The sequence below is a fragment of the Mya arenaria genome, chromosome 3 (genome assembly GCF_026914265.1).
Source record: "Mya arenaria isolate MELC-2E11 chromosome 3, ASM2691426v1".
Lineage (NCBI taxonomy): Eukaryota > Metazoa > Mollusca > Bivalvia > Myida > Myidae > Mya > Mya arenaria.
Genome location: NC_069124.1, coordinates 27,109,083 through 27,119,774, shown reverse-complemented (window position 1 = coordinate 27,119,774; position 10,692 = coordinate 27,109,083). Strand labels below are relative to the sequence as shown.

Sequence of the window (10,692 nt, the reverse complement as noted above, 5' to 3'; positions counted from 1 at the left end):
CATTTTAAAGTAAATAGGCAACACTTCAGATTGGAAAACATAAATATTATGCAAAGCGTTTAACGAATATGACCACCACACATTTCCAAACCCAACTGGTTGAAACAATAAAAGAGTATGTCGCGTTTCACCTAAGACGATGCATTCACTTTGAAGTTTAGCACCATTAATTATTCAAGTAATTCATGTTGCCACCAAGTTCTGATCCAACAAAATATTTATTTTCTGATGTATATATGAATTTATATTATATATATATTTGTGTTCTGTATTAAAAGTATAACAACAATAAATATAAATATGGTATCATTCGGTTGCTCATGTTGGGGTTTCGACACTATAGTGTTTGACACGTGTTTAACGGGAAATGTACATTAATATCAGTAAAGAAAAACAACATGGTCACTGACACCACTTTTAAGACAATTTAATTGAAACACTGAATACATTCTACTACATTTTATCACATTTTTGTTATTCAATGTATTTTCTTTTAGACGTTGGTCAGTAATAAAGTGCTTATATATATATATACAGTATACAGGTCTAAAATCGGATGTTGCAAGTTGCATTTTTTTTGTTGATCAATAAATCATCCTAAGTACTCTTTTTTGCGGCCTCCGACCTTCTTTTAGATCATAAAAAGAGATTATACAGAAATATAAGCAACTCAGCTTAACCATTTTCACAATGAAACACAACATGCTTTGGTATTTTTATTGCAAAAGCGTTGCATATATTCGCAGTAAAATCGAGTTGCATGCACGTGCAAACAAACTGTCATTTACAATAACAAGGTTATAATCATAAGATAAGTTTTAAAACAAATGTCAATATTCTCAACAGTGATGTTTCACAGATGATTTGTAAATTTTACAGGAGAGCAAACACTACCAGATATCCATATTATCACAGAACACTTCAGTTTCTATGACACCGGTAGTGTACTTAATGTATGTTGTTTTAGAAGATTCTTTTATAATGTATATACGTATTATTTTCATAATTACGTATTCTACGTTCATGTTATATTCCGTGTGTAGCTAAATTTCAATACAAATGTCAATGATCTTTACAGTAATGTTTTTTACAAATGTTTCGGACATTTAACATGTCAGCGACCCCTACAAGATATCAATAACATCACAGAGTACTACAGTGTTTTAAGTGTAGTTAAAATCACGAAATCAAATTCCAAGACATGCAACACGTAAACCAGCATTTGATTATAAGTGCAGGACAAACAAATGAAACTCATTCGCTTTTTTATAAACACGATACGTTAATGGTTTGTGTATCTACTTACTGATCACCAAACAGGTATAAAGCTTCGTGTAAGCTTACCAAAACTCAAATAAACAAAAGAACAATGTGTCATGAATACGATTATTAATATCAATCATAAAACACACACACGCACACACACGCACACACGCGCGCGCACACACATACACACACAAACGCGCACACATGCACAGACACACACGCACAATCGTTTTGAACGTTCAAGCAAGCAACGCAGTCGTGATCTAAGAAAGATCGGATATGTGTTGTTATGAACATTAAACTTTTAAATCATCTCTTCGTAAAGCACACTATAGTCTATGGACACTGTCACATTTAAGGACTTTGTCGACTTTCTTCAAATGATCTCATAGCCGGTGGCGTTCTTTGCATGTTCTAAAAGCGAATCATAAATGAACTTGAATTGAACCTGAAAGAAAAAGACACAAGTCAAAAGGGATTGAAATATTCTTAAAGATGATGAGAATTTAAGACGAAACAATATACTCTTTAAACACGTTACGGATGCGCACATCAGCTATCGACACTGTTGATTTAAAATATGTATAATAAATTCGAAAACATAAAATTTCCTAATTTGAAGTTACGCACAGTACTGGGGATGATGTCCCTGTTTCTCTGTTTCATTGTCTTTACAATCTCCACGATGTTTATCTGACCTCGTGTCTTTTCCATGCGGTAAAGCTCATTCAAAAGTGCTGCGATCAATCCGCTTCGCTTATGTCCCGTCCTTGTTTTCAGATAAAATTATGTTAATATGAAGCTGTTTAATGAAAAATATTTCGAACATAATCATTGTTTTTCAATTATCAGACATATGTTTTAAAAAACATGTCCAATTAAAAATATAACTGCAATGACATAATTGTATGATAATGCTACAGTAAATGGTCATAACTCAAGTTTCGCAAATATTTTAATAGAGAACCGACTTAAACAGCAGTTATTGAAAACCATGTTAAATTTCCTTGATAAGAAACCTACTCGCAGTGAATCAAAACAGGTCTGTTTTCGGCTAGGTGCGGCTGCCACTTCCTGACAGCATTGAGGCAGTCTAACATGTTTTGCATTGACGGAAGTGGTTCGTCATCAGTCCAACCGGTGATTTGAAACTGTTTTATTGTTGTCAGATAGTCCTCGTCCTTAAATGGATATGTAAACTAAATTTTGCACTCTAAACCGTTCTCATTAAATACTTATATATACTTACAATGGACATAAATAAAGTTTTCGTAAAAAGTATACACACTTATTCTTTGTTGTACTTTAGGCATTACAAGTTCTTTCGGAACCATACCTCATTGTCCTCGTCCCGAAATGAATAGCTCCTTTCGTTAAACGTTTTATTCTTCCGTTCTTGTATGAAGTTAACAGAATATCTTCCAATTTTCCCATTTCCATTCCCGCCCATGTACACACAGGTCTAAAATTCAAGCCAAACGCCATGAATGTACGCTTGTATGTTAGTATTGTCAAAGATAAAAAAACACGTGATTGTTCAGTCATGCATTACTACCTATAGTTTAAGGCAATACGAACAGTAAGGTAATCGGATGTCAGCTTAATCTGATCTGATCTGGTAATACATTGGAATCTACAGGAACAAACCCTAATAGGCAAACTATTTATGATAACCCTGTTTTGCTGCACTAGGTTAAGGCCTACCAGACACGAAAAACAAACATCAAGAGACACTTTGTGGCGCAAATCAAACAAAGCATACATACACATTGAACTATCTTTATTCATATTTTTCAGAGCAGGCGTTCATTGGGACCTAATCACTAGTGTTAACAAGTCAACGTCTTAAAAAATCATTTTAACTTAACAAAGGACGAAAGTATTGTTGTTATTTTTGTTTCAAAAATATTTGACGCTTTAACATGCCACATGCACCATTATCACATTTCTATATTAGACATTATGAGCTACCTTAGTTAGGGCTTATAAAAGATCCTAATACATATATCCACGGGTCGTAACTCTTTAACTAAAGAGTGTCGTTTGGCAGCCCGATGTGCAATTGAAGTATGATTAGATATATGTTATTGTCGTTTTGAACATTGTGACATTAACCAACGATAGTTCGTTTGAATTGTTCTCCCATACCTGGTTTGCTCGGCAGGATATAGCAGTAAGCATAATGACGGTGATCACGTGCTGCTCTTCAACAAGAGACCAGAACTCTTCCAGCTGCTCTTCACACGGAGATTTGCACAGCAAGAACTTATTCTTTCCGGAAAAGCTCTGAAGTATTCACATTCACAATAGTAATACATCAGAAAATTGTAAAACCGGTGACAAATAAACAAGTGAAAGTAATTGCATTGAAATGAGACATCGTGTTCATTCTTTTTTGATGACGTTTACATTCATGAAATTTTCGACGAACGTATAAAGCACAAAATCAGTTTGTTTTTTTAAATAAAGCAGCGTTAACTTTTAATAACACATTAAGATCGTATTGAAATATATAAGCAATATTGTTGACACCAGCTAGATATTTGATAATACACCCTTTTGCATATAAAAAAATGTATCCTAGCCAAATTAAAAAAAATAAACAAAGACATAGGCTTGGATACAGAGTAAATCCAGGTTTATTATATATGAATATGAAAGCAGAACAAAAAGGTAATTTCTGGTGAAATAGTACGCTGGAGTCTTACCGGCAACATAATTGCGCCGAGTTGTTGTGTAAAATCAGAACCTCGTTTCTTCAATTTCGGGCGGTATGCGTCAACTACAATTAAGTTAACTGATAATGATGATAAATCTTCGCTTTTCAACTTTGCAATATAATCTCTTATGTTTATATATATATATATTGTAAGAAATATCAGGGTACACGAAACACATATTTAACATATAGAAATATTAGAAACTCATACTTTCTGAAAGAATTGATTCCATGTTTCCATATTCCGGCCCATTCTGCACCTGCTGCGACTCATTTGTAAGACTTTTTTCTATCAACTGTAATCAGTGTTTAAAACCTAATCAACGCTTTAAGCAACAAAAACCAAATACACTGGTTATTACCAAGAAACGGACTCAGGGCTATAAACTCGAGCTAACGGACCGTAATTAATCGGAAAAGAAAATATATGGACCAAACATATAATGCCTTAGGCGTTTGACAAGTGTTTTACTATCTCAAAATTAATAAATAGGACGATATCCAGCAGTCATTGTTCATTTAGAAGTAAACTCATCTAAGTACCAGAAACTGTTGAACCAGCCTCGTTTGTTTTTGTCCCGGTTTTCTTGTCATCATGAATGAATGGACACTTTCAAACTGTCTATACCAGACGTGATCAGTGCCCATCAGCAGGGCTTCGGCAAGCGCCTCGTGCAAGTATACATACTGATCCTGATTGAAAATCATCAAACATAAACTTACATACAAGAAAACATAGCTGAGATCAGGAATCGGCGTTACTGAAATATCGGGTAGCTCTAGCATTAAGGCCGTTTCAACGTGTCTCGAGCTGTCGCCTTTCTAGTGTCATTTGAATAAATTAGTACTACGTCAGATGGCAATAAAAATACGTTATACGATAAATATGTCTATACTACGCAAGTAGTAGTATAAACATTTACATGTTTAAACATCAGTTGGCATAGTTTAACACCGACCTTTGTCTGAACCATGTTGACTCGTTGCCGCCTCAGGGCTTCTACCATCTGCAAAGGTCTGACACATTCTTCAGTTTTTGCTTCATCAACAAGGTTGTCAAGAGCAACAAACGTGCCTGTCCGACCCACACCGGCACTATAAAAAGAAATTCCAAATGATTTCAAATGTAATTTTAAGCGCTTAATATTATAATTGTAACCAAGAACAAATTATAATGTAAGATATTTCATTAAGTTTATAAAAGTATACCTGCAGTGTACTATGATAGGTGCATTTGTAGACTTTGTTTCAACAGCATTCAAAAACTCAACAAGACACCATCCATTGTCAGGGACATCTTTGTCAGGCCAGGCTTTGAAATGATACTGTTGAATTCGCCTGGATTCACTTTGTGCCTAGAAATAGTATTAACCGTCATTACTGTCACGGAAACCATTACAATTAAAATGAAAAAAACAACATTTGATGGCAATATTAAATACTATACTACTAAAAAAAGTAAGTACTTAAAATGTTATATATAACAAACATATACTAACAAACCTTTTTAACAATTAATGTTCTCATTTCATAATCTCGAAACGTTTTAACAGCTGTAAAGGATATGTCGATTCCCCCGAAGCAGCAGGTTTGGTCCATTTCTGGCCAGTATCTCAGGCACTTCACCTGATAAAAATGTAAGCAATTACCAAAATAACTGTATTTGCGGCGTTGCTATAATGGTTAAAATTGGCACAAAGGAACAAATGCAAGAAGAAGAATATATTACATAATTATTATCTAAGCTAGAATAATGAAGATTGATGATAGTTGCTGCGATTACAAACATGGTGAAGCCCATAATGTGACCTGTTTTGAATGACAAAGATAGTTTGATTTTTATTTACAGTTCTATATAATAATGTTAGACATATTTGACCTGATGATAAAAATCTATAGAATTTATACATAGTAGTACACTCCCTAGCAAATGCTAATGTTGTGTTTTTATATTTAGTTCAGATTGATTTAGGGAGGAAACAAACAAGAAAAACACAATGTAGGTTGATGCAAAACTTTATTATATATTTTTTATGCATGATTATGTTTAATCATTTGACTTTAATGACCTAATCGAAAAAGCTTATGATTTCTGAACAGATTTTAAAGTATAAGCGATATTTTTGGGCTTTTCAAACTGCGGTAATTTGTGGCGAAACTTCCATTCAAATAATAAATTTGTAAAAGGTTTATGTTTTTTATCTGTAATTAATTAGTATGTTTATGTCATTAAAGTCGAAAAGTCTTTTTTGCATCAACCTTTACTGTGCACATAAGGCGAAATTGCAATATGCAATATGCAACAGAATCATATATGATCAACATAAAATAGTGTTATTCAAGTTGATATTACCGTCGCCATTTCAATCAGGTTAGTAAGCATAACTATCTTTTCAGCATTCTCTTGCCAGACCATTCGCCAGAAGTCATATTTTTGGTTGGACCTTCACCATAGTATAAGAAAAAAAAACGTTTTCACTTCCTGAATATTAATACACAACCTTATTATTAGTAATCTCATTCATCTTTACGGAGCCGAAGAAAACTAAATAAATGTAGTTTTGAAATAAATACCACAAGTTTTGAGATCAAATAAGGCTTTATCTGACAATAAAGGTCATAACTGTACTCTAGCTTAGTTTCTTCGTCAATTGGTAGAATATTAAAAGAGTATAAATGTATTACCTTGAGACGCTATAAACTTTCGAGCTTTATCGTAACCCTGTCAGGAATAAAATAAAAACAACTTTATCAATGACAATTTTAGATTTTGCTGGGGCTGCTGGTAAAATGGTTTGATTCTAGATTCTATTTTCAATTCACAATCCGACAACATATTACATGTGTAAAACACATAGGATTTAACTCGATTCATTATCTCAAAATTATGAAATAAGTTTACGTCTATGTAGCTCGCATTAATGTAGTCGCAGTCGTCACTGTTTTCCTTCTGTAACGTCACGCGGGAATGGTCATCTAAGCATAAGCAGAACACGCATGACTGGTAAGACAAAAATGAAGTCAATTATGTTTGTTTGTGTTAATGATGAAGTCGCCTTTCTTACTTAAGTATGTTTTTTTTTCAAAATACACTATACCTGTTTTAAACGACAAAAAAATATTCCATAACTTTTTTGCTGTACTAACATAGATGAATGCAGACTTATATAACGAATTCCATCAGGCCTAGTAATCAATTACATACGTTGCCCATTTATTTATTTTCATGGTTCAACTTATTCCTCTCTCAAGTTTGAATGTATGTATATTGTTTCCTCGCGTATCGAGACTTACATGCGTGCATCTCCCTGTATCTGTTCTTCCCCTTGTTTTCTTCCCTGCCAGCAACATCGTGTTTATGGACAAGTCCGGTTGGAAGTTTCTGTTGGCCGAAAATAAATGTTGATCTTTAAAACAATAAAAACGTAAAACTTACGAGAACTATAAGTCACATCATATCCTTGACCGATGTCGTCTTGTGTACAGTATTAACCGCCGGAAATCCAACCTGATTACTGTCATTTATGTTTCTAAATTAATGCGAACAACGAATATTTTATTCCCCATAACAGACAAAATATTCAACACTTTAAGCCTTATTTGTAATAATATACACGGTAACGTATGCATGTCTTTCTTTATCCTTTTCACAAGGTAAATAGTAGAATCCAATTAAGCAAATAACAGGCTTACATACAAAACTATTAAAATGCGTTGTGAGAACTTACTGCAAACTCGTCATTAAAGTGTTGACATTCGTTTCTCTTGTTGTCTCTGATGAAATCCCAAAGATTGTGAATCTGAATGCCAGGTGTGGAATTTTCAAACTCATAGTAATTAACGCATGTGTGTTTGGTATCTGCAACTGAAATATTTTGTTGTAGTTTGTTTTACCCTTACTTGAATTCGTCGGTGGTAAATGTGATTGATCCAGGCGTAATGAAAAATGTCTCTGGAAGTGACATCTTAAACGTATGCTTTGAATTGTAAAAATACCTTGTAACTAAGTTTCTGGAAAACAACTTTTGGTGTTTTTGGTGTCTTCTTTAAAAAGGGGTTGTATTACCAATCTCGTATAAATCAATTTCAATATGACCTATATACACTTACTTTCTGTTAAATTTGCGGAGACTTTGCTCAACGAATATGAAACGTTCTGTGTTTGTGTATCAAACCCAGCGTTTTCGTACGTTTTACTTGATTCGTTTGTTTGCGGCGTTCTGAAAAAATTAAGACATACTCGTCATATATCAGTTTTTCTTATTAAGAACCTCGTTTTATGTTAAATTCACATTTGTTTGTTTGGCAAAATACAATGTGGAAAAACTTAAATACAAAAAGCTGGAATTATTCAGCAAATGTTGATATTTGCTCAAATCTCGTCTGCGAAGACCATTTTGTTTATAAGCGTTAACATCGCTATTAATCAATTAATAACTTAGGGGCTTAGTCATCGGTTTTTTAATTTTGTTCTTGACATTACCGACGTTGGTTCCATTCAAACCAAAATCCTTTTCAATTCTATAGCATTACTATATATGTTTTGCAATTTTTCAATTTTCAAACTTATAACAAAATAATTATTTTCAGATGCATTACCCGAAAAACTGATTTTTGGTCCAAGAACATGAGCCTTCAAGATATCAATTCGTTTCACCTTCACCACTCAGTGTTCTCAGAGCATAATCCGATTGAACAATGCCTTACCGAGGTCTTCTCTTGTAGAAGAAAAACACCACACCGACAATGACAGCGACACCACACAGAGCACCGACTACACCTCCAACAGCTGCACCGGCGGGAGAGTTTTCTTGGTATTTGTTATCTTGAGTGAAAACTGAAACAAATAAAGCTTACCAGCTATTGTGATTGATTCGGTGTCGTTAAACATTCCAGTCTACGAGCATGCACCAAACACATTCAATCTCTCATATCTTAAAAAAACAAACTTCTCGACAATATGCCAAAGACCATGAACTTTTTCAATAAATAAGTATAAACCATATCGTTATGTGTGCTAAATAATTAATTGGAACTATTTTAAACGGTTAATATCATTGTTCTAATGCGTTTAATTGCAAATGCATATCCATACTTCAGTAGTAAGATCTTCTATATATCCGAATGAACGACCAATGGAGCCTTTCCTAAACTGATTACATACATTACATGAAACCGGGGGATAAGATGTTGGCTTTATTATATTTCATGTACATATGACAACATGATTCAATAACACATATTAAGCTACAAACGTACAACTACCACCTTTTTATCAGTCATTTTTATTAACTGGTTCTCTTATGAAATTCAAAGTATGGTTGCGAAAATTTATAAGGACTATAAAGAGTTAATTGTTAATATTAGGTAGATGTGTAAAGAGCGTTTGCCAATCCGGAATAGTGGCAAAGATAATTTCTTCATTTGTATTTATTAAACTTTGCAATCTGAAGTATATACATAAAGCTTATCACTTTGACTCCACAAATAAAAAATACATTGGCATCCCAATGGATTTCACAGGAAACGTTTAAAAGTGGTTTACTTATGCACTTAGTTTATTTGTTTCCCGCAGTAATATGTCAGGTATTGTATTTACCAAATTAAACCTAAATTTATAAATGTGGTGCCCGGTTACGGATTGTTACAAATCTTCATGATGTACACATTTTTAAAAAGGGTATAAGTTGATTTGTATTTTTTAGAATAAATATCCATATAGGAATGGCAACATGTATTCAAGAAGTCTCTGAGTTCTGACAGCCCTAATTGTCAATGCGGTGAAATTGAGGATACCTTCCACTGTCCATTATATAACGACGAAAGAAATCATCTCATTGGTCAGTTATTTGTCTCTTCAACTTTAATTATTTGTATCGAAAGAAGCCTCGTATCAGAAGAACAAACTTATATTTGACCACGTCCAGAACCAAATACGTCAATCTAAACGTCATTTAGTACAAAGTTAATGAAATCTATACCGATCTGACCAGTCCCTGTACAAATCCCTTTTTCCACCTTTTTCCACCGTCATTTTCTTCTACCTCTAATATTTCTTCATTTTAATCTTCTGTTTTTACATACCAGTGTTTTCACCATACCACTATAGTCGTTTAGAATATTGCCTGACACCTTGTTACAAATGTCATTTTGACGACATTCGCCGCATGACAAGGAACAGTTCGTGCCACAGTCTCCACCTTTACACGCTTTATAAGAATATTACAGTGAAATAATTGGTGTTTAAGAACCAGATACTTATAGACATTGAAAAAAGCGTTTAGAGCATAAACTTCTTCAAAATCACCGTCCTGGCTTCGAAACGGATATAGCATATTATGAATATATTATACGCATATACCACGGACAGTGCTTCCGACATTGCGATAAGATAATAATCAAGCGCCCTTAAACGATGTAACATATTCGTGATAATACTTATCAGAACAAGAATGCATTGTAATCGTGCATTATACACGCAAACTGCGCTCGCCTCAATGAAATCAGACTCTCATTTACAATATCTTTATACTTACGAGTTTCACACTTAGGGTCTATCAGAAAATTATATCCAGGCTTGCATCCTTGGTTGCACATCCCAGTCACATGGTGACATTCTTCAGTAATACATTGTTGACTGCAATTGCTAGAGCACTTGTCGCCATAACTGCCGGTGGAACATTCTTAAACACATGAATCAACCTTGA

General features: G+C 33.9%; 1 pseudogene; it reads right to left on the bottom strand.

The window, feature by feature from the left end:
- Positions 1–704: 704 nt before the first annotated feature.
- Positions 705–10,019, bottom strand: LOC128225902 (receptor-type tyrosine-protein phosphatase epsilon-like; annotated as a pseudogene).
- Between the last annotated feature and the right edge of the window lie 673 nt (positions 10,020–10,692).